General features: G+C 25.1%; 1 protein-coding gene and 1 long non-coding RNA gene across 13 annotated transcripts in view; one reads left to right on the top strand and one right to left on the bottom strand.

Annotated features, from left to right (window-relative positions):
- LOC111415282 (uncharacterized) overlaps positions 1–25,944 on the bottom strand; it is a 210,467-nt gene that overhangs the window by 94,116 nt on the left and 90,407 nt on the right. The window lies entirely within an intron of this gene.
- On the top strand, positions 2,695–3,886 carry LOC111415283 (uncharacterized). The gene is made up of 3 exons (XR_011642226.1): positions 2,695–3,118; positions 3,179–3,273; positions 3,338–3,886. It is a non-coding gene; the product is annotated as an uncharacterized lncRNA (long non-coding RNA).

The raw sequence follows: 25,944 nt of genomic DNA, 5'->3' as shown, positions 1-25,944 counted from the left end.
TGACATAAATTAAGAAAAAAACAAAAGAATAACTAAAAAATTAATTTTTGAATATCTCAAAGATTATTTGAGATAAACATATCGAGTTTGGTATCAAAATTCATAATTTTTAATTTTCTATCGATCTAAACACACAAAACACTACGTTTATTAAGTAAAAAATCTTGATTTATTTTAATATTTCTTATTTTAAAGCAAAAAAATCAAACCAACCTAACCTATACATCTTACAAGTTAATATTGGCCACGATCATTAATAATAAACGTTCAGCGAACGGAATATAAAATAAAAAAGTGGGGCGTGTTTCTTTATTCGAACGTCCTTCGTTCGAAACCATAACCTTCCTCAACGCAGAAATATTTTCGGCCCCGGAAAAGAAAAACGAAAGCAACCCGAAGACGAAACGAACCAAAAAAGAAAAAAACTTCTCCTCGAGTTTAAAAATCGCAGCAGCCGTAGTCGCAAGGCCGCCTGAGTTTATTGACTTTTTTATATGCACTCTCGCTTTTTCCAAGGCGAATCGTGGGCGGCTGCGGTTATATATGACGACAAAAGACGACGACAACGATCGTCGTCCGTTTTTATCAACGCCTACGTCACGAAACTGATAAGGCAAGTTTTTTGGATACTACGTCAAAACATTTGATGATGAAACGAATTGCGTAAGGAGTCGATTAAAAAAACGAAAGTGATTTGATTAAATGTGTATTAATGAAGCGGAATCGATGAATGAAAACGCGTTTGTGTATAAATAGAAGCGTAAAGATGTGAACGAACGTTTAAAAAATGCGCGTTTTAAAAATACTATCGCATAATAGGCACCGATTCCGAGAAAAATACGTGACGAATTCCGATTTAATAAACGGCCTCACGAGGACGTTTATTTTTACATTTCTTCTTCTAACTTAAGTAGGTAGGCAACCCCGAAAAATTAAAAAGCATAAATTTTTTTTTTTAAATAATAAATTGTATTAAGCGGAAAATTTCGTGAATTTTGATACCAAACTCGGCACATTTATCTTTATAAACAAAAAAGTTATACCATAAATTAAAAAAAAAACAAAAGAATAACTAAAAAATTAATTTTTGAATATCTCGAAGGTGATTTGAGATAAATATATCGAGTTTGGTATCAAAATTCGTCATTTTTAATTCTGCATCGATCTATATACAGGATATAATTAAAATTGATGAAATAAAAAATTTTTATTTCTTAAAAATTCACCGACACTAAAAATTTTCAAAAATAAATCTTTTGTTTGATTTAGTTATGATGAAAAACTATTCTTGAGATTAATAAAATTAATAAATATATTTAAGTCATTTTGACGTTTCTTATGTGTTAAAAATCGCCAAAGTAACGAAAAGTGTCTATTGAATAATTTTATCGGATTTAGGGGAAAATTTCGTGAATTTTGATACCAAACTCGACTTATTTATCTTTATAAACAAAAAAGTTATGATATAAATTAAAAAAAAACAAAAGAATAACTAAAAAATTAATTTTTGAATATCTCAAAGGTGATTTGAGATAAATATATCGAGTTTGGTATTAAAATTCATCATTTTTAATTCTGCATCGATCTATATACACGATATAATCAAAATTGATGAAATAAAAAATTTTAATTTCTTAAAAATTCACCGACATTAAAAATTTTCAAAAATAAATCTTTTATTTGATTTAGTTATGATGAAAAACTATTCTTGAGATTAATAAAATTAATAAAAATGTTTAAGTCATTTTGACGTTTCTTATTTGCTAAAAATCGCCAAAGTAACGAAAAGTGTCTATTTAATAATTTTATCGGATTTAGCGGAAAATTTCGTGAATTTTGATACCAAACTTGGCACATTTATCTTTATAAACAAAAAAGTTATAGCATAAAATCAAAAAAAAACAAAAGAATAACTAAAAAATTAATTTTTAAATATCTGGAAGATGATTTGAGATAAATATATCGAGTTTGGTATCAAAATTCATCATTTTTAATTCTGCATCGATCTATATACACGATATAATCAAAATTGATGAAATAAAAAATTTTAATTTCTTAAAAATTCACCGACATTAAAAATGTTCAAAAATAAATCTTTTATTTGATTTAGTTATGATGAAAAATTATTCTTGAGATTAATAAAATTAACAAAAATGTTTAAGTCATTTTGACGTTTCTTATTTGCTAAAAATCGCCAAAGTAACGAAAAGTGTCTATTTAATATTGTTATCGGATTAAGCGGAAAATTTTGTGAATTTTGATACCAAACTCGAATCATTTATCTTTATAAACAAAAAAGTTATGACATAAATTAAAAAAAAAACAAAAGAATGTCTAAAAAATTAATTTTTGAATATCTCGGAGATTATTTGAGATAACTATATCGAGTTTGGTATCAAAATTCGTCATTTTTAATTCTGCATCGATCTATATACACGATATAACCAAAATTGATGAAATAAATAATTTTTATTTCTTAATTCACCGACACGGCCTCACGAGGACGTTTATTTTTATATTTCTTCTTCTAAGTAGACAACCCCGAAAGAATAAAAAGAATAAATTTTTTTTTTAATAATAAATTGATTTTGCTTCGTTTAAAGATAAGATATATCTTAAATAAAGACATAAATAAGAGACAATGTAAAAAAAATATATAAAAGAAACGTTTAAAAGCCGCGCATCTCGAAGGCTACTAATTGTGCGCTGTTAGCGGATACGGTCAGAATTTGAACGACCGCATTAAAGTCGCGTTGGCACGAAGGATATTTTATCGGGCAACTTTTTCTGAACGGTCGCAGAAAAGATACCTTAAACGGACGGAGTTGAGTTGGTACGATCTTAAATAACGACTCCGGGACACACCGGCGCGGCCGAGAAAGAAGTCGCTAAATTAGTTCTAAACAATTTTAATTGCGCGCGAACGCGCCCGTTCGGATTGTTTATTGTATTGGCGTTTCAGCAGGTCGTTACAAACGCGTCGCTTTTTTTTCGCAACTCGTTACTCTTTTTCCAATTCCTTTTTCCTTCCCCGGAGATCCTTTCGATCTCCATTCCGCGTCTTCCGCATTTGGGACAAATAATTGGATCATTTCTAAATTTGAGTGCTAATTTAATCGTTAAGTATTTTTATTAAGGTAATTTCTTAATTAATCTTGATAGTTTTTTTTTTTTTTAGTTAAAAGCTGTTAAAAACGATTTCTTTAGGTATCGGCATGAATATTACACCAAAGAAATTATCAAATTAAAGATTACTTAAAGTTGCTTCTTAAGGTAAGTTCACAAGGATTGTAATAACCTGAAATTTCCGTCTACATCAGATTAGTGTTTGTTTCAGCATTTGCATACTATGTGGTGCGATGATGATGTACAGGCAAATTTAAGGATTTAATAGCAGAATGGAAATTTAAAGAACTTTTGTACTTTTGCATTTTTGTATATCCCAAGTAAATGTATAATATTTTCTGTATCCGAAATAAAAATGTTTACATGTTTAAATATCCTAATGGTATTTATCGCTAAATGCGGAAACAAGCAACTTGTAAGAACATTTGTTTCTGCAATCATAAGCAATAAGGAACATCCAAAGACTTTGAGATACAAGTTCCAGGATGAAGCAACATAAACACAATGTTCCTTAGTGCTGCTTAACTAATGTCATCATATTTAAATATTAGGTTCTTCATGAGGTTCTCAAATGATAAATAATATCTCTCTATTGATAAATAAGCTGTAATTTAGAATAAAAAGAATTTTGAAAACTAGTTCTTTTGTTAAAGTTATTTTCTTTAGCTTTAAAGTTCGTTTTTAACATTTTTTCATTATCATATCTTCATGAAAAACACATTTGGCAACATAGCAGAACATTTTAACATTAAGATTTTCGATTCAGAGTCGGTCGTCGAATGTCGCTACGTGTAGATTATCCGCGAATTTCTGAACACCCTGTATGTATACGTTTCGAAAGAAGACATCTTTAACTTTGATATGAGACATAAACCGTTCCTTCATCTTCCAAAATAAAAAAGTTATGATTTTTTGAAAATTAACTATTTTTTAATCGAATAAAATTATCCAATACAAGCAATTAATGTTTTTCTCAAAAATTTTTTATATAAAATTTTTAACTACCATACAGATTTCGAAAGAGGACATCTTCAGCTTTAATTTTAGACATAAATCGCTTCTTCATTTTCATAAATAAAAAAGTTATGATTTTTTGAAAATTAACTATTTTTTAATTCAATAAAATTATCTAATAAAAGTTATTACTTTTTCTCTGAAAAGTTTTCTATAGAAAAGTATTAAATATTACACAAATTTCGAAAGAGGACATCCTCAGCTTCAATTTGAGCCATAAATCATTTTTTCATTTTCATAAATAGCAAAGTTATGATTTTTTGAAAATTAACTATTTTTTAATCGATTTACATTATGTAATAAAAATTATAAATTTTTTTTTCAAAATTTTTTTGTATAAACTTTTTACACACCATACAGATTTCGAAAGAGGACATCCTCAACTTCAATTTGAGCCATAAAACATTTTTCCATATTCATAAATAACGAAGTTATTATTTTTTTAAAATTAACTCATTTTTAATCGAATTAAATTATCTAACAACAGTAATTAATCTTTTTCTCAAAATTTTTTCATATAAAATTTTAAATACCATACGGATTTCGAAACTGGACATCCTCAGCTTTAATTTGAGCCATAAATCATTTCTTCATTTTCATAAATAACGAAGTTATGATTTTTTGAAAATTAACTATTTTTCAATTTAATTAAATTATCTAACAAAAGTAATTAATCTTTTTCTCAAAATTTTTTTATATAAACTGTTTAAACACCATACAGATTTCTAAAGAAGACATCTTCAGCTTTAATTACCAATATAAATCGTTTCATAATTTTCACAAATAAAAAAGTTATGATTTTTTGAAAACTAACTATTTTTGAATCCAATAAAAGTAATTAACTTTTTTCTCAAAACTTTTTTATATAAAATTTTGAAATATCGTACAGATTTCGAAACAGGACATCTTCAGCTTCAATTTGAGCCATAAATCATTTTTTTATTTCCATAAATAACAAAGTTATGATTTTTTTAAAATTAATTAATTTTTAATTGAATTAAATTATCTAATAAAAGTAATTAATTTTTTTCTCAACATTTCTTCATATTAACTTTTTAAATACCATACAGATTTCGAAAAAGGTCATCTTCAGCTTCAATTTGAGCCATAAATCATGTCTTCATTTTAAGAAATAACGAAGTTACGATTTTTTTAAAATTAACTATTTTTCAATCACATTAAATTATCTAACAAAAGTAATTAATCTTTTTCTCAAAATTTTTTTATATAAACTGTTTAAACACCACACAGATTTCTAAAGAAGACATCTTCAGCTTTAATTTCCAATATAAATCGTTTCATAATTTTCACAAATAAAAAAGTTATGATTTTTTGAAAATTAACTATTTTTTAATCCAATAAAAGTAATTAACTTTTTTCTCAAAACATTTTTATATAAAATTTTTAAATATCGTACAGATTTCGAAACAGGACATCTTCAGCTTCAATTTGAGCCATAAATCATTTCTTTATTTTTATAAATAACAAAGTTATGTTTTTTTTTAAATTAACTCATTTTTAATCGAATTAAATTATCTAACAAAAGTAATTAGTCTTTTTCCCAAAATTTTTTTATATAAACTGTTTAAATACCATTCAGATTTCTAAAGAAGACATCTTCAGCTTTAATTTCCAATATAAATCGTTTCATAATTTTCACAAATAAAAAAGTAATGATTTTTTGAAAATTAACTATTTTTCAATTGCATTAAATTATCCAATAAAAGTAATTAAGTTTTTTCTCAAAAATTTTTCATATAAAATTTTTAAATATCATACAGATTTCGAAAGAGGACATCTTCAGCTTTAGTTTCCGATATAAATCGTTTCATAAGTTTCACAAATAAAGAAGTTGTGTTTTTTTGAAAATTAACTATTTTTCAATCACATTAAATTATCTAACAAAAGTAATTAATCTTTTTCTCAAAATTTCTTCATATAAACTTTTTAAATACCATACAGATTTCGAAAAGGGACATCTTCAGCTTCAATTTGAGCCATAAATCATGTCTTCATTTTAATAAATAACGAAGTTATAATTTTTTTTTAAATTAACTCATTTTTAATCGAATTAAATTATCTAACAAAAGTAATTAATCTTTTTCTCAAAATTTCTTCATATAAACTTTTTAAATACCATACAGATTTCGAAAAGGGACATCTTCAGCTTCAATTTGAGCCATAAATCATGTCTTCATTTTAATAAATAACGAAGTTATAATTTTTTTTAAATTAACTCATTTTTAATCGAATTAAATTATCTAACAAAAGTAATTAATCTTTTTCTCAAAATTTTTTTATATAAACTTTTTAAATACCATACAGATTTCGAAAGGGGACATTTTCAGCTTCAATTTCCTATATGAATCGTTTCATAATTTTCATAAATAAAAAAGTTATGCTTTTTTTAAATAAACTATTTTTTAACTAATCCCTAATTATCTAACAAAAGTAAATAATTTTTATCTCAAAATTTCTTCATATAAACTTTTTAAATACCATACAGATTTCGAAAAGGGACATCTTCAGCTTCAATTTGAGCCATAAATCATGTCTTGATTTTAATAAATAACGAAGTTATAATTTTTTTTAAATTAACTCATTTTTAATCGAATTAAATTATCTAACAAAAGTTATTAATCTTTTTCTCAAAATTTTTTTATATAAACTTTTTAAATACCATACAGATTTCGAAAGGGGACATCTTCAGCTTTAATTTCCGATATAAATCGTTTCATAATTTTGACAAATAAAGAAGTTGTGTCTTTTTGAAAATTAACTAATTTTCAATCACATTAAATCATCTATCAAAAGTAATTAATCTTTTTCTCAAAATTTCTTCATATAAATTCTTTAAATACCATACAGATTTCGAAAGAGGACATCTTCAGCTTTAATTTCCGATATAAATCGTTTCATAATTTTCACAAATCAAGAAGTTGTGTTTTTTTGAAAATTAACTATTTTTCAATCACATTAAATTATCTAACAAAAGTAATTAATCTTTTTCTCAAAACTTTTTTATATAAACTTTTTAAATGCTATACAGATTTCGAAAGGGGACATTTTCAGCTTCAATTTTCGATATAAATCGTTTCATAATTTTCATAAATAAAGAAGTTATGCTTTTTTTAAATAAACTATTTTTTAACTAATCCCTAATTATTTAACAAAAGTAAATAATTTTTTTCTCAAAATTTTTTTATATAAACTTTTTAAATACCATACCGATTTCGAAAAAGGACATCTTCAGCTTCAATTTGAGCCATAAATCATGTCTTCATTTTAATAAATAAGGAAGTTATGATTTTTTTTTAAATTAACTCATTTTTAATCGAATTAAATTATCTAAGAAAAGTAATTAATATTTTTTTTATATAAACTGTTTAAACATCATACAGATTTCGAAAGAGGACATCTTCAGCTTCAATTTGAGCCATAAATTATTTCTTCGTTTTTATAAATAACGTAGTTATGATTTTTTTAAAATTAACTATTTTTCAATCCAATAAAAGTAATTAACTTTTTTCGCAAAACTTTTTAAGCACCATACAGATTTCGAAAGAGGACATCTTCAGCTACAATTTTCAATTCTTCCATAAATAAATAAGCTACAATTTTTTGATTAATCCGATCATTTAATTCGTTCATTAAATACTTTTAGAAAGTTAAAGAAACCGTAAACTTTAACACAATAGAAGTTCTACTTGACGAAACGGTCGTCGTCGCTGGTGTATTATTATTATACAGTGTCACATATCGTGGTTTTTTTCTTCTATCGCCGTATAGATTACACTTAACGTTTGTTGTCGGGTCAGTGTACTTTTATCTTTCGGATATTATTTATTATGAATGGCTTCGAGCCTTATAAATCTTCATCATCTTCTTTAATAATAAACCGAAATAAAAAAAAATTTTCCCCCCTTTCGAAATGAAAAGATTTGCTTTTTGTGGGATCCTCTGATTGAGTCGTCAACGAAATCGTAAATCCAAAAAGCTAATTGCCCATTTCGAAGTAATTACTCTTAAATCTAACTTTTTTTGATTTTTTTTTTGTATGTAATATATATATATTTTTATTTTTTATCTTTTTTCCTTGAGGTCTATTTCCGATAGATAAAAAAAACTGGGACGTTGTCTTCTTATCGTTAAACAAAGTCATCTCTGTATTATTCGTTGTCGTAGGTTAGTGATCCTTTTTATCTCAAGGATGAGAGAAAAAATCCCGACGCAATATTCTTATGCTTCTTTTTGGTTCGTTAAGTTTTTCGAGCAGGAAAAAATCGCCCAATCCAAATCAAACGTTTCTTCCCTACTTTTTCGCGGTTTCCTCAACCGTGAACTTCCTTCCTACCACCATCATCACCATCATCGTGTACGAATTGAGGATTTAAAAAAAAATAAAAATGGTGGCCTTCTTTCATTTGAACAACTCCCAACTTCCACGACGTACGAATTAAATATATATTTATCTTGTTTATCGAGCATGGCGCGCACAAAGAAATAGAGGTAATCGAAAATTATAGAGTTTGGTGCCGAAATTGAACTCAATTGAGGTTGAATTTAAAGAAATAACGATTTTAATATAATAAGTGTGTCAGAGAATTAGAGATATTCGTTCGAGAGAATGAGAAAAGAGAGATTTCTTCGCGTATGCTGATTCAGGCTCGCCGCTTGAGGCGAAGGCGCTGAAGGTGTGCGGGGGGAAAATGGCAAAAAAAAAATAAACAAACGTAAAAAATGAAAGAAAAAGACGGAGAGATACTGCTGTGTGTAGCCGCGGCAGTGCCTCGGCGGCGGGTCTCTCTTAGCCAGAGCACCACGTTGGTTGTTACTCTGAGGCTATCCTTATCCTTTTACTTTTTTATTTTTATTTGTTTTCGAAACGGGCCTGTTTTTCAAAGTATGTTAACCCGGAGTCGGCCAGACTGAGTCATTGGCGTCGCATTCGCTTTCCCCCCACGGCTAACGAGCTGGTCCGCTGCGCGGCCATAACCTATCTTAACGCTGAAAATGTTGTACGGTCCGCAAAAATAGACTTTAATCTCGCTTACAATAAGCAGCCCGGCCGGCCCTGGAAAAGGGGGGAAGAATTAAGAGAGAGACACGGCGAGGCGGTGGAAGGGGGGCGGTTGCGACTCTACACGGCCCGGTGAAATACTACTTCTCTCGCGTCGCGCGCGCGTTTTGTGATTCGATTCGATTTTGTTTCTTAACAAAAAAATTGAAAAAAAAAAAAAAGAAAAAAACAAAAATTAAACATTAGAAAGTTTTATATTCGCCTTCTAAATTCCTTTTATTTCCTTCCTCTTTGTTATTAACCAACTAAATTTTTTTATTTTCTTATTAATCTCGGATTGTACACGAAAATATTCCTTATGTTATAGGTTAGAGTTGATGGGGAACGATGAGAGAAAGAGAGGAGTCTGCGGTGTTTAAAACAAGAAAGTTGACCGTAAAAATAGCCACTCGACTCGGATGTGAGTGCCCTCCACCGGACGCGAAATCGAAACCAGAAAGATATTCTATTATGTACATACATATAGTATTATACATAAATATATATAAATATATCGAAAAAAATTTATTTGATTTTTTTTAATGGTCATTAAAAAGAAAAAACGAAAGATAACGATAATAATTTAGATTTTTAACATTTTTTTTTAATTGTTTATGTTAATTATGGATAAATGAGCGAGTTGAAATTTTCAAAAAACACAATATTCTTTAAAAATTCATTAAAAATTGATTTTTTCGAAATAAACCATTTTGTAATATCACTTTTAATAAAAAAATTTTTGAAGATGTCACTAATTTTTTATATTAAAAAATCGGTATAAAATCAATTTATTCGATTATCTTTATGAAATATTCACCACTTATTAATTAAAGTGTCTATTTTTCACTGCAAAAACTCATTTTGTAATATCACTTTTAGTTTTTGAGATAAAAATTTTTAAACATGTAACTAATTTTTGATATCAACCTTATTAATCGAGTAACTTTAAAAATCGGTATAAAATCAATTTATTGGATTATCTTTATGAAACATTCACCACTTATTAATTAAAGTGTCTATTTTTCACTGCAACAACCCATTTTTTTATATCACTTTTAGTTTTTGAGAAAAAAATTTTTAAACATGTAACTAATTTTTGATATCAACCTTATTAATCGAGTAACTTTAAAAATCGGTATAAAATCAATTTCTTGAATTATATTTATGAAATATTCACCACTTATTAATTAAAGTGTCTATTTTTCAATGAAGTAACCCGTTTTGTAATATCACTTTTAGTTTTTGAGAAAAAAATGTTTGAAGATGTCACTAATTTTTGGTATCAACGATATTAATCGAGTAACTTTAAAAATCGGTATAAAATCAATTTATTGGATTATCTTTATGAAATATTCACCACTTATTAATTAAAGTGTCTATTTTTCACAGCAACAACCAATTTTATAATATCACTTTTAGTTTTTTAAAAAAAAATTTTAAACATGTAACTAATTTTTGATATCAACCTTATTAATCGAGTATCTTTAAAAATCGGTATAAAATCAATTTATTGGATTATCTTTATGAAATATTCACCACTTATTAATTAAAGTGTCTATTTTTCAATGGACAAAACTATTTTATGATATCACTTTTAGTTTTTGAGAAAAACAATTTTAAAGATGTCACTAATTTTTTATATTAATCGAGTAACTTTAAAAATCGGTATAAAATCAATTTCCTGAATTATTTTTATGATATATTCACCACTTATTAATTAAAGTGTCTATTTTTCACTGAAAAAAACCATTTTGTAATATCACTTTTAGTTTTTGAGAAAAAAAAATTTTAAGTTGTCACTAATTCTTTATATTAATCGAGTAACTTTAAAAATCGATATAAAATCAATTTTTTGAATTATGTTTATGAAATATTCACCACTTATTAATTAAAGTGTCTATTTTTTAATGAAACAAGCCATTTTGTAATATCACTTTTAGTTTTTGAGAAAAAAAATTTTAAAGTTATCACCATTTTTCTTTATTAATCGAGTAACTTTAAAAATCGATATAAAATCAATTTCTTGGATCATCTTTATGAAATATTCACCACTTAATAATTAAAGCATCTACTTTTCAATGAAATAAACCATTTTGTAACATCACTTATAGTTTTTGAGAAAAACATCTTTGAAAATGTTAAAAATTTTTGATATCAACCTTATTAATCGAGTAACTTTAAAAAATCGATATAAAATCAATTTCTTTGATTATATTTATGAAATATTCCCCACTTTTTAATTAAAGTGTCTACTTTTTAATGAAGCAACCTATTTTGTGATATCACTTTTAGTTTTTGAGAAATAAATTGTGACAATAATAATGATACAAAACTCGGTTTGAGATTAAAACGTATTATTTCAAAAACGAATAGAGATTTTCAAATAAGGTTGTGTTTATAAAAGAGTGCATACTTTAATCTATAAATGGTAAATGTTTCATCACGATATCTTAAGAATTCGATTTTTCACGATTTTTTAAATTTAATAAAGTCAAAAAAATTTGGATTGAATTTAAAAGTTGTTATCTCTAAAACTGATCGAGATTTTCAAACGCGATTTTGTTCATCAGAAAGTACACACTTTAGTCTATAAATTGTAAATGTTTCATAAAAATATCTTAAGAATTCGATTTTTTAAATATGATTGTAAAAATTGTTAATTTTATAAAGTCATAAAAGTTTGGGTTGAATTTAAACGTTCACTGAAAGATGATTTATGTGAATTTTAAAACGAGGTTGCTACCAAATGAAAGCTAAATTTCTCCTCTTTTCAACGATGTGTAACACATGTTAGATTTAATTATAAAAAATTTTAGAAAAAACTTCAATAAGATTACACACATCAAAATTAGAGGCAAAATTTAAAAATTCATTGCAGGTCTATTTATGTAAAATAAGAAACGACTTTTATATTAAGTTAAAGCTTAAGATGTCATCTTTAAAATGATATATAAAACATATTAGGTTGAATTATCAAATTTAAAAGAAAAAAATGTAATAAGATTTGTTATCATTTCGAAGCGTCAAAATTAATGCTAAAATATAAAAAAAAATCGTGAAGGATGATTTATGCGAATTATAAAACGATTTTGATATCAAATTAAAGTTTAATTTCTCCTCTTTAAAATGATATATAAAACATTTATGGTTGTATTCTAAAAATTTTTAGAAAAAACTTTAATAAGATTTCAAAGCATCAAAATTAGAGGCAAAATTAAAAAATTCACTGTAGGCTTATTTATGTAAAATAAGAAACGATTTTTATATCAAGTTAAAGTATAAGATCTCCTCTTTAAAATGATATATAAAACATATTAGGTTGAATTATAAAATTTAAAAGAAAAAACGTAATAAGATTTGATATCATTTCGAAGCGTCAAAATTAATGCTAAAATATAAAAAAAAATCGTGAAGGATGATTTATGTGAATTATAAAACGATTTTGATATCAAATTAAAGTTTAATTTCTCCTCTTTAAAATGATATATAATACATATATGGTTGTATTATAAAAATGTTTAGAAAAAACTTTAATAAGATTTCAAAACATCAAAATTAGAGGCAAAATTAAAAAATTCACAGTAGGTTTATTTATGCAAAATAAGAAACGACTTTTATATCAAATTAAAGTATAAGATCTCTTCTTTAAAATGATATATAAAACATATTAGGTTGAATTATAAAATTTAAAAGAAAAAACGTAATAAGGTTTGATATCATTTCGAAACGTCAAAATTAATGCTAAAATATAAAAAAAAAATAGTGAAGGATGATTTTTGCGAATTATAAAACGATTTTGATATCAAATTAAAGCTTAATTTGTCCTCTTTAAAATGATATATAAAACATATTCGGTTGTATTATAAAAATTTTTTGAAAAAAATTCAATAAGTTTTCAAAACATATAAATTAGAGGAAAAATTTAAAAATTTACTGTAGGTTTATTTATGCAAAATAAGAAACGACTTTTATATCAAGTTAAAGTTTAAGATCTCCTCTTTAAAATGATATATAAAACATATTAGGTTGAATTATAAAATTTAAAAGAAAAAACCGTAATAAGTTTTGATATCATTTCGAAGCGTCAAAATTAATGCTAAAATATAAAAAAAATCGTGAAGGATGATTTATGTGAATTATAAAACGATTTTCATATCAAATTAAAGTTTAATTTCTCCTCTTTAAAATGATATATAAAACATATTAGGTTGAATTATAAAATTTAAAAGAAAAAACCATAATAAGATTTGTTATCATTTCGAAGCGTCAAAATTAATGCTAAAATATAAAAAAAAATCGTGAAGGATGATTTATGTGAATTATAAAACGATTTTGATATCAAATTAAAGCTTAATTTCTCCTTTTTAAAATGATATATAAAACATATTCGGTTGTATTATAAAAATTTTTGGAAAAAAATTCAATAAGTTTTCAAAACATATAAATTAGAGGTAAAATTAAAAAATTCACTGTAGGTTTATTTATGCAAAATAAGAAGCGACTTTTATATCAAGTTAAAGTATAAGATCTCCTCTTTAAAATGATATATAAAACATATTAGGTTGAATTATAAAATTTAAAAGAAAAAACCGTAATAAGATTTATTATCATTTCGAAGCGTCAAAATTAATGCTAAAATATAAAAAAAAACCGTGAAGCATGGTTTATGTGAATTATAAAACGATTTTGGTATCAAATTAAAGTTTAATTTTTCCTCTTTAAAATGATGTATAAAACATATATAGTTGTATTATAAAAATTTTTATAAAAAACTTCAATAAGTTTTCAAAACATCAAAATTAGAGGGAAAATTTAAAAATTCACTTCAGGTTTATTTACGGAAAATAAGAAACGACTTTTATATCAAATTAAAGTATAAGATCTCCTCTTTAAAATGATATATAAAACATATTAGGTTGAATTATAAAATTTAAAAGAAAAAACCGTAATAAGATTTATTATCATTTCGAAGCGACAAAATTAATGCTAAAATATAAAAAAAAATCGTGAAGGATGATTTATGTGAATTATAAAACGATTTTGATATCAAATTAAAGTTTAATTTCTCCTCTTTAAAATGATATATAAAACATATATGGTTGTATTATAAAAATTTTTAGAAAAACCTTCAATAAGATTTCAAAACATCAAAATTAGAGGGAAAATTTAAAAATTCACTTCAGGTTTATTTATGTAAAATAAGAAACGATTTTTATATCAAATTAAAGTATAAGATCTCCTCTTTAAAATGATATATAAAACATATTAGGTTGAATTATAAAATTTAAAAGAAAAACCCGTAATAAGATTTGTTATCATTTCGAAACGTCAAAATTAATGCTAAAATATAAAAAAAAACGTGAAGGATGATTTATGCGAATTATAAAACGATTTTGATATCAAATTAAAGTTTAATTTCTCCTCTTTAAAATGATATATAAAACATATATGCTGTATTATAAAAATTTTTAGAAAAAAATTCAATAAGTTTTCAAAACACATAAATTAGAGGTAAAATTAAAAAATTCACTGTAGGTTTATTTATGCAAAATAAGAAACGACTTTTATATCAAGTTAAAGTTTAAGATCTCCTCTTTAAAATGATATATAAAACATATTAGGTTGAATTATAAAATTTAAAAGAAAAAACCGTAATAAGATTTGATATCATTTCGAAGCGTCAAAATTAATGCTAAAATATAAAAAAAACCGTGAAGGATGATTTATGTGAATTATAAAACGATTTTGATATCAAATTAAAGCTTAATTTCTCCTCTTTAAAATGATATATAAAACATATTCGGTTGTGTTATAAAAATTTTTAGAAAAAACTTTAATAAGATTTCAAAACATTAAAATTAGAGGCAAAATTTAAAAATTCACTGCAGGTTTATTTATGTAAAATAAGAAACGATTTTTATATCAAGTTAAAGTTTAAGATCTCCTCTTTAAAATGATATATAAAACATATTAGGTTGAATTATAAAATTTAAAAGAAAAAGCCGTAATAAGATTTGATATCATTTCGAAGCGTCAAAATTAATGCTAAAATATAAAAAAAACCGTGAAGGATGATTTATGTGAATTATAAAACGATTTTGATATCAAATTAAAGCTTAATTTCTCCTCTTTAAAATGATATATAAAACATATTCGGTTGTGTTATAAAAATTTTTAGAAAAAACTTTAATAAGATTTCAAAACATTAAAATTAGAGGCAAAATTTAAAAATTCACTGCAGGTTTATTTATGTAAAATAAGAAACGATTTTTATATCAAGTTAAAGTTTAAGATCTCCTCTTTAAAATGATATATAAAACATATTAGGTTGAATTATAAAATTTAAAAGAAAAAGCCGTAATAAGATTTGATATCATTTCGAAGCGTCAAAATTAATGCTAAAATATAAAAAAAACCGTGAAGCATGGTTTATGTGAATTATAAAACGATTTTGGTATCAAATTAAAGTCTAATTTTTCCTCTTTAAAATGATGTATAAAATATATATGGTTGTATTATAAAAATGTTTAGAAAAAACTTTAATAAGATTTTAAAATATCAAAATTAGAGGGAAAATTTAAAAATTCACTGTAGGTTTATTTATGTAAAATAAGAAACGACTTTTATATCAAATTAAAGTATAAGATCTCCTCTCTAAAATGATGTATAAAATATATTATGTTGCATAATAAAAATTTTTAGAAAAAAGAATTTGTATCAATTCATATATAGTTTGGAAAGTGGTAACTCTATTATATAAAATAAAAATGTTTGAATGGAATTTCCAGTTCGATATCGTTTATATCTAAAAGCGTGTTACTATTCATAAGAAAATACCCTTGAGCAGCAAAACCAACAAGGTAAAAAGTGACGTGTGCAAAATTACAACTTACATTTTGTACACATTGAGGTATCAAGTACTACTCGATTATTAATTGGACTAAAACGCATTTGATTATCGGTACTCAAATAGGTTGTAATATATATATGTATAAAAAGAATAACGAAATACTAACCCCGGTTTGTTCCGTTTCCATCATTTTCGAAACCAAACTTTTTAATCTTTTTCTAATACAATAACAATCACAACCGAGGTCGATTTCTCGTAACAGTAATAGTACTCTTGGGGCGATTCATCTCCTCGGAGTTTAAAAAACGTCCCCGCGTCGTATCAGCGCCCTCTAACGGCGTCGTCACGAGAACGAACCCGCCACCATGATTTCAATCTAACTCATTTTGTGCACAAAATAAATTCACTACAAATTAATTTTTTATTTCAAATCTAATTTTAGTTTTTTTTTCTAAAACTTATTTACTTATTATACAGTTTTGAGCGATTAAATTAATTAATATATAAAAAAAAATTTAAAAAATACGATTTTTTTTTTGATTTTCACGAACGTTACGCGAAAAGGAGCGCCTCGGGACGCGGTCTGAGGCACTTTGAACGCGCGGCGTTCCTCGTACATTGGTTCGTTCCGTCGTCTCGATCGTCCTTGCGACGGCGACGACGGCAAACAGGAGGAGAAGCCCTGAATAAAGGACTTTGATGACGACGACTACGACGAAAAACAACGATAACAAAGTGGGGTTTCAAATTATTATTATTATTTTTTTCTTTTTTTTTTATTTTAAACGAAATGGTAATAAAATGGGAATTGAAAAGATCTCCAAGGGTAAAACGTTACGATCGCGACCTTACCGGGTTTGTACCGCATCGATGATGAAGGCGAAAGAAAAAGGCCGCTGTTGCGGTTTAGAGAAAATGTAGGACAAATTTTAAAATTTATTGAAGGATTATTTCTGCGAATTGTACAACGGTTTTCATTCATTTCTCCTCTTTAAAATGATATATGATACATATTAGATAGTCATAAACATTTTTAGAAAAAAAAGCTAATACGATTTCTTATCATTTTAAAATATCAAAATGTAAAAAGTGATTGAAGGATTATTTATGTGAATTATAAAACGATTTTGGTGCCAAATTAAAACTGAATTTCTCCTCTTTAAAATGATGTATAAAACGTATTAGGTTGTGTTATTAAAATTTTTAGATAAATGTTTAATAAGATTTCTTGTCACTTCAAAACATAAAATTAATATCAAAATTTAAAAATTCGCTGAGGGCCTATTTATGGAAAATAAGAAAAGACTTTTATATCAAGTTAAAGCTTATGATCTCCTCTTTAAAATGATATACAAAACATATACGGTTGTATAATCAAATTTTTTAGAAAACTCTCCTAATATGATTTTTTGTCATTTCAAACCATCAAAATTAATGATAAAACTTAAAAATTCATTGAAGGATTATTTAGGTGTATTATAAAACGATTTTGATATCAAAGTAAAGCTGAATTTCTCCTCTTTAAAATGATATATAAAACGTATTAGGTTGTGTTGTTAAAATTTTTAGATAAATGATCAATAAGATTTCTTGTCACTTTAAAACATTAAAATTTAAAAATTCGCTGAGGGTTTATTTATGGAAAATAAGAAACGACTTTTATATCAAATTAAAGCTTATGATTTCCTCTTTAAAATGATATATAAAACATATACGGTTGTATTATAAAAATTTTTAGAAAACACTCCTAATATGATTTCTTGTCATTTCAAACCATCAAAATTAATGATAAAATTTAAAAATTCATTGAAGGATTATTTAGGTGTATTATAAAACGATTTTGATATCAAATTAAAGCTGAATTTCTCCTTTTTAAAATGATGTATAAAACATGTTAGGTTGTGTTATAAGAATTTTTAGAAAAAAATTCGATAAGATTTTTTGTCATTTCAAAACATCAAAATTAATGTCAAAATTAAAAAAAATCACTGAAGCTCTATTTATGCAAAATAAGAAACGACTTTTATATCAAATTAAACCTTATGATATCCTCTTTAAAATGATATATAAAACATATCCGGTTGTATTATAAAAATTTTTAGAAAAAAAGTTAATACGATTTCTTCTCATTTTAAAAAGTCAAAATTAATACCAAAATGTAAAAAGTGATTGAAGGATTATTTATGTGAATTATAAAACGATTTTGGTGCCAAATTAAAGCTGAATTTCTCCTCTTTAAAATGATGTATAAAACATGTTAGGTTGTGTTATAAAAATTTTTAGAAAAATTTCGTTAAGATTTCTTGTCATTTCAAAACATCAAAATTAATGTCAAAATTTAAAAATTCACTGAAAGTCTATTTATGGGAAATAAGAAACGACTTTTATATCAAATTAAACCTTATGATATCCTCTTTAAAATGATATATAAAACATATCCGGTTGTATTATAAAAATTTTTAGAAAAAAAGTTAATACGATTTCTTCTCATTTTAAAAAGTCAAAATTAATGCCAAAATGTAAAAAGTGATTAAAGGATTATTTATGTGAATGATAACACGATTTTGGTGCCAAATTAAAGCTGAATTTCTCCTCTTTAAAATGATATATAAAACATATACGGTTGTATTAGAAAAATTCTTAGAAAAAAAGTTAATACGATTTCTTATCATTTTAAAAAGTCAAAATTAATAGCTAAATATAAAAACTGATTGAAGGATTATTTATGTGAAATTTTGGTGCCAAATTAAAGCTGAATTCCTCCTCTTTAAAATGATATATAAAACGAATTAGGTATGTTGTTAAAATTTTTAGATAAATGTTTAATAAGATTTCTTGTCACTTCAAAACATCAAATTTAATATCAAAATTTAAAAATTCGCTGAGGGTCTATTTATGGAAAATAAGAAAAGACTTTTATATCAAATTAAAGCTTATGATGTCCTCTTTAAAATGATATATAAAACATATACGGTTGTATAACAATTTTTTTTAAAAAACATTCCTTATAAGATTTCTTGTCATTTTAAACCATCAAAATTAATGATAAAATTTAAGAATTCATTGAAGGATTATTTAGGTGTATTATAAAACGATTTTGATATCAAAGTAAAGCTGAATTTCTCCTCTTTAAAATGATATATAAAACGTATTAGGTTATGTTGTTAAAATTTTTAGATAAATGTTTAATAAGATTTCTTGTCACTTCAAAACATAAAATTAATATCAAAATTTAAAAATTCGCCGAGGGCCTATTTATGGAAAATAAGAAACGACTTTTATATCAAATTAAAGCTTATGATTTCCTCTTTAAAATAATATATAAAACATATACGGTTGTATAATAAATTTTTTTAGAAAACACTCCTAATAAGATTTCTTGTCATTTCAAACCATCAAAATTAATGATAAAATTTAAAAATTCATTGAAGGATTATTTAGGTGTGTTATAAAACGATTTTGATATCAAATTAAAGCTGAATTTCTCCTCTTTAAAATGATATATAAAACGTATTAGGTTGTGTTGTTAAAATTTTTAGATAAATGTTCAATAAGATTTCTTGTCACTTTAAAACATTAAAATTTAAAAATTCGCTGAGGGTCTATTTATGGAAAATAAGAAACGACTTTTATACCAAATTAAAGCTTATGATCTCCTCTTTAAAATAATATATAAAACATATACGGTTGTATAATAAAATTTTTTAGAAAACACTCCTAATATGATTTCTTGTCATTTCAAACCATCAAAATTAATGATAAAATTTAAAAATTCATTGAAGGATTATTTAGGTGTGTTATAAAACGATTTTGATATCAAGGTAAAGCTGAATTTCTCCTCTTTAAAATGATATATAAAACGTATTAGGTTATGTTATTAAAAGTTTTAGATAAATGTTTAATAAGATTTCTTGTCACTTCAAAACATCAAATTTAATATCAAAATTTAAAAATTCGCTGAAGGTCTATTTATGGAAGATAAGAAACGACTTTTATATCAAATTAAAGCTTATGATCTCCTCTTTAAAATGATATATAAAACATATACGGTTGTATTATAAAAATTTTTAGAAAAAAGTTAATGCGATTTCTTATCATTTTAAAAAGTCAAAATTAATACCTAAATGTAAAAACTGATTGAAGGATTATTCATGTGAACAATAAAACGATTTTGGTGCCAAATTAAAGCTGAATTTCTCCTCTTTAAAATGATGTATAAAACATGTTAGGTTGTGTTATAAAAATTTTTAGAAAAAAATTCGATAAGATTTTTTGTCATTTCAAAGCATCAAAATTAATGTCAAAATTTAAAAATTCACTGATGATCTATTTATGAAAAATAAGTAACGTTTTATATCAAATTAAAGCTTATGATCTCCTCTTTAAAATGATATATAAAACATATACGGTTGTATTATAAAAATTTTTAGAAAAAAAGTTAATACGATTTCTTATCATTTTAAAAAGTCAAAATTAATACCTAAATATAAAAACTGATTGAAAGATTATTAATGTGAATTATAAAACGATTTTGATATCAAATTAAAGCTTATGATCTCCTCTTTAAAATGATATATAAAACATATACGGTTATATAATTTTTTTTTTTAAAAGACATTCCTAATAAGATTTCTCGTCATTTCAAACCATCAAAATTAATGCTAAAATTTAAAAATTCATTGAGGGAGTATTTAGGTGTATTATAAAACGATTTTGATATCAAATTAAAGCTGAATTTCTCCTCTTTAAAATGATATATAAAACGTATTAGGTTGTGTTGTTAAAATTTTTAGATAAATGTTCAATAAGATTTCTTGTCACTTTAAAACATCAACATTTAAAAATTCTCTGAGGGTCTATTTATGGAAAATAAGAAAAGACTTCTATATCAAATTAAAGCTTATGATCTCCTCTTTAAAATGATATATAAAACATATACGGTTGTATTATACAATTTTTTAGAAAAGACTCCTAATAATATTTCTTGTCATTTCAAACCATCAAAATTAATGATAAAATTTAAAAATTCATTGAAGGATTATTTAGTTGTATTATAAAACGATTTTGATATCAAATTAAAACTGAATTTCTCCTCTTTAAAATGATATATAAAACGTGTTAGGTTGTGTTGTTAAAATTTTTAGATAAATGTTCAAAAAGATTTCTTGTCATTTTAAAACATCAAAATTTAAAAATTCGCTGAGGGTTTATTTATGGAAAATAAAAAACGACTTTTGTATCAAATTAAAGCTTATGATCTCCTCTTTAAAATGATATATAAAACATGTACGGTTGTATAATAACATTTTTTAGAAAACACTCTTAAGAAGATTTCTTGTCATTTCAAACCATCAAACTTAATACTAAAATTTAAAAATTCATTGAAGGATTATTTAGGTGCGTTATAAAACGATTTTGATATCAAATTAAAGCTGAATTTCTCCTCTTTAAAATGATATATAAAACGTGTTAGGTTGTGTTGTTAAAATTTTTAGATAAATGTTCAAAAAGATTTCTTGTCATTTTAAAACATCAAAATTTAAAAATTCGCTGAGGGTTTATTTATGGAAAATAAGAAACGATTTTTGTATCAAATTAAAGCTTATGATCTCCTCTTTAAAATGATATATAGAACATATACGGTTGTATAGTAAATTTTTTTAGAAAACAGTCATAATAAGATTTCTTGTTATTTCAAACAATCAAAATTAATGCTAAAATTTAAAAATTCATTGAGGGAGTATTTAGGTGTATTATAAAACGATTTTGATATCAAATTAAAGCTGAATTTCTCCTCTTTATAATGATGTATAAAACGTATTAGGTTGTGTTGTTAAAATTTTTAGATAAAAGTTCAATAAGATTTCTTGTCACTTCAAAACATCAAAATTTAAAAATTCGCTGATGGTCTATTTATGCAAAATAAGAAACGACTTTTATATCAAATTAAAGCTTATGATCTCCTCTTTAAAATGATATATAAAACATATACAGTTGTATAATAATGTTTTTTAGAAAACTCTCCTAATATGATTTTTTGTCATTTCAAACCATCAAAATTAATGATAAAAATTAAAAATTCATTGAAGGATTATTTAGGTGTATTATAAAACGATTTTGATATCAAATTAAAGCTGAATTTCTCCTCTTTATAATGATGTATAAAACGTATTAGGTTGTGTTGTTAAAATTTTTAGATAATTGTTCAATAAGATTTCTTGTCATTTTAAAATTTAAAAATTCGCTGAGGGTCTATTTATGGAAAATAAGAAACGACTTTTATGTCAAATTAAAGTTTATGATATCGTCTTTAAAATGATATATGAAACATATTAGGTTGAATTAAAAAAAATTTGCGTTAAGCGAATAAAAAATAATAAAATTATTAAGGAGTTTTTAATAAATCGAAATTAAAGTGGCTCGTTGCTAATTCTGTTTAATTTTTTCTTATTGTGCCTTTTTTATTTTTTCCTTCTTATTTATCCGAACCGAGGGCGCGCTTTTAAAAGCAATCTCAAACTGCCCGGTAATTAGATTTCGCAGTAAGTGCCTCGTTCTTTGCTTTTGTACTGCCCGCGAACTGAGCTTTTCTCAACGAGTCGCCTCTGGTTTCCATCCCTCCACAACACTTTTTTTAACCTCCCCAACGATTGTTTTAGTTTACTTTTCTTTTTACTCCTTTTATTTGTATCAAATTTTCGTTAATTCGGTTAGGACCGCCGAAAAAAATTAACCCTCCGCGTCGCCTCGCTTTGTTTCGTTAATTATTCCAGGGTGAAACACAACTTTTTAATTTTCGAACAGTCACGACATGAGTATTTGTCTAAGTTTTTTTTTTCGATTCTCAAACGGAGAAACGGAGGGTTGCGTCCAAAAAAAATTTGAATAGTGTATTAAATTTTCATTATTCGAAACCATAACATAAAGCGGCGAAGAGTAAAACTAGTTTCTTTTCAATAAGGGTTCAACCCCTTTTTTATAAAAATTTTTTTATACTACATATAACGAAAATTTAAAATTATTTTTAGACACTGAAATAATGTTTAAAAACGACTGAATGGCCCATTGAAAATATTCTTTGCCTCGAAGGCCATTAAACATTCGCGAATAAAACTTTTACCAAGAGACGACGAAAGAAACGGAATCTGCAGAGTTCTCTCCACCGAAGGGGGGAGTCATTGGCTTTTGACTAGCGTAGAGAAGAGAACCTCGAGTGTAAAAAACCGGTTCGAGATGGAGAAAAATACCTAAAAAAATAAGAATTAAAAAGACCACCACATCCACAATAACTTTGTATAAGAAATTCAAATCCGACTCCAATCGAGGTTTTATTACCAAAAATGACACGTTAACGCCACCGCCGAAACGAAATAACCCCGAAACGAAAATTATTCCTTTGAGAGAGTATAGTTTGGAACTGTTCCGAACCATGAAATCACTTCCTGTTATTTACACCCTTGAAATACAAATCGAAAACTCGTCGAATCGTTACGTTCAAATTAAGGGCTAATTTTGTGCAAATCTCCATACAATTGCCGTATTACTTTCAATCACGAAGGGGGTTAGCAATTAAAATTTTAAAAAATAACATCAAATTCGCTATAATTTGTTTGTTTACTCTCTAACGTTGTAATTATTTGTGGTGGGATAAAATAGTTTATTGACTTCATTTCTTGGGTCTATTTAACACATTTTTTATTAATAAAAAAATTTCCCATCGTTTTTAATTTTTGAGTTATCCCTCAATGTTTAATTTTGAAATTTTAGAAAAAATTGATGCTTTTAATGGCATTAAATGGGAGTACTCGAAAACGGGTGAAGATAAAAATGATTTTAATGAATCATTTGAGAGCTAAAACATTCCTGGATTAAATTTAATCATTAATTTATTCAAAAAAAATATTAATTTCGGAGATATTTGCTTTAAAAGTGAGGATTTCGATGATGTAATTTAAGGAAATTTCGAATAAGTTCCTAATTATTTATGTTGGGTTAAAATAGTTTATACATCATGTTTTTAGGGTTCATCAAAAACATTTTTTATCCGAAACATTTTCCCCTAAAATTTTTAATTTGGAAGTTACAACAAATTTAGTTCCTTAAAAATCGCTTTATTTAGTGTAAATCGTTATTTCAATCTAACTCAATAATTATTAAAGATGGGTTAAAATACCTTATAGATCCAATTTTTTGGGTCTATTTGTAACGTTTTTTATTAATAAAAATATTTCCCATCGTTTTTAATTTTTAAGTTATCCCCCAATGTTTAATTTCGAAATTTTAGAAAAAATTGATGTTTTAATCGTTTTAAATGGGAGTTCTCGAAAACGGGTGAAGATAAAAATGATTTTAATGCATCATTTGAGAGCTAAAACATTCGGGGATTAAATTTAATCATTAATTTATTCAAAAAAATATTAATTTTGGAGATATTTCTTTAAAAGTGAGGATTTCGATGATGTAATTTAAGGAAATTTCGAATAAGTTCTTAATTATTTATGTTGGGTTAAAATAGTTTATACATCATGTTTTTAGGGTTCATCAAAAACATTTTTTATCCGAAACATTTTCCTCCATCATTTTTAATTTGTTAGTTACAACAAATTTAGTTCCTTCAAAATCGCTTAATTTAGTATAAATCGTTATTTCAATCTAACTCAATAATTATTAAAGATGGGTTAAAATACTGTATAGATTCAATTTTTTGGATCTATTTGTGACGTTTTTTATTAATAAAAAAATTTCCCATCGTTTTTAATTTTTGAGTTATCCCCCAATGTTTAATTTCGAAATTTTAAAAAAAATTGATGCTTTTAATCGTTTTAAATGGGTGTTCTCGAAAACGGGTGATGATAAAAATGATTTTAATGCATCATTTGAGAGCTAAAACATTCGGGGATTAAATTTAATCATTAATTTATTAAAAAAAATATTAATTTCGGAGATATTTGCTTTAAAAATGAGGATTTCGATGATGTAATTTAAGGAAATTTCGAATAAGTTCTTAATTATTTATGTTGGGTTAAAATAGTTTATACATCATGTTTTTAGGGTTCATCAAAAACATTTTTTATCCGAAACATTTTCCTCCATCATTTTTAATTTGTTAGTTACAACAAATTTAGTTCCTTCAAAATCGTTTAATTTAGTATAAATCGTTATTTCCATCTAACTCAATAATTATTAATGATGGGATAAAATACTTTATAGATTCAATTTTTTGGGACTATTTGTAACGTTTTTTATTAATAAAAAAATTTCCCATCGTTTTTAATTTTTGAGTTATCCCCCAATGTTTAATTTCAAAATTTTGGGAAAAATTGATGCTTTTAATTGCTTAAAATGGGAGTACTCGAAAACGGGTGAAGATAAAAGTGATTTTAATGAATCATTTGAGAGCTAAAACATTCGGGGATTAAATTAATCATTAATTTATTCAAAAAAATATTAATTTTGGAGATATTTGCTTTAAAAATGAGGATTTCGATGAGGTAATTTAAGGAAATTTCGAATAAGTTCCTAATTATTTATGTTGGGTTAAAATAGTTTATACATCATGTTTTTAGGGTTCATCAAAAACATTTTTTATCCGAAACATTTTCCCCTAAAATTTTTAATTTGGAAGTTACAACAAATTTAGTTCCTTAAAAATCGCTTTATTTAGTGTAAATCGTTATTTCAATCTAACTCAATAATTATTAAAGATGGGTTAAAATACCTTATAGATCCAATTTTTTGGGTCTATTTGTAACGTTTTTTATTAATAAAAATATTTCCCATCGTTTTTAATTTTTAAGTTATCCCCCAATGTTTAATTTCGAAATTTTAGAAAAAATTGATGTTTTAATCGTTTTAAATGGGAGTTCTCGAAAACGGGTGAAGATAAAAATGATTT

The sequence above is a fragment of the Onthophagus taurus genome, unplaced genomic scaffold, assembly GCF_036711975.1.
Source record: "Onthophagus taurus isolate NC unplaced genomic scaffold, IU_Otau_3.0 ScKx7SY_15, whole genome shotgun sequence".
Taxonomy (NCBI): domain Eukaryota; kingdom Metazoa; phylum Arthropoda; class Insecta; order Coleoptera; family Scarabaeidae; genus Onthophagus; species Onthophagus taurus.
This window is presented reverse-complemented; position numbering and strand designations above follow the sequence as displayed.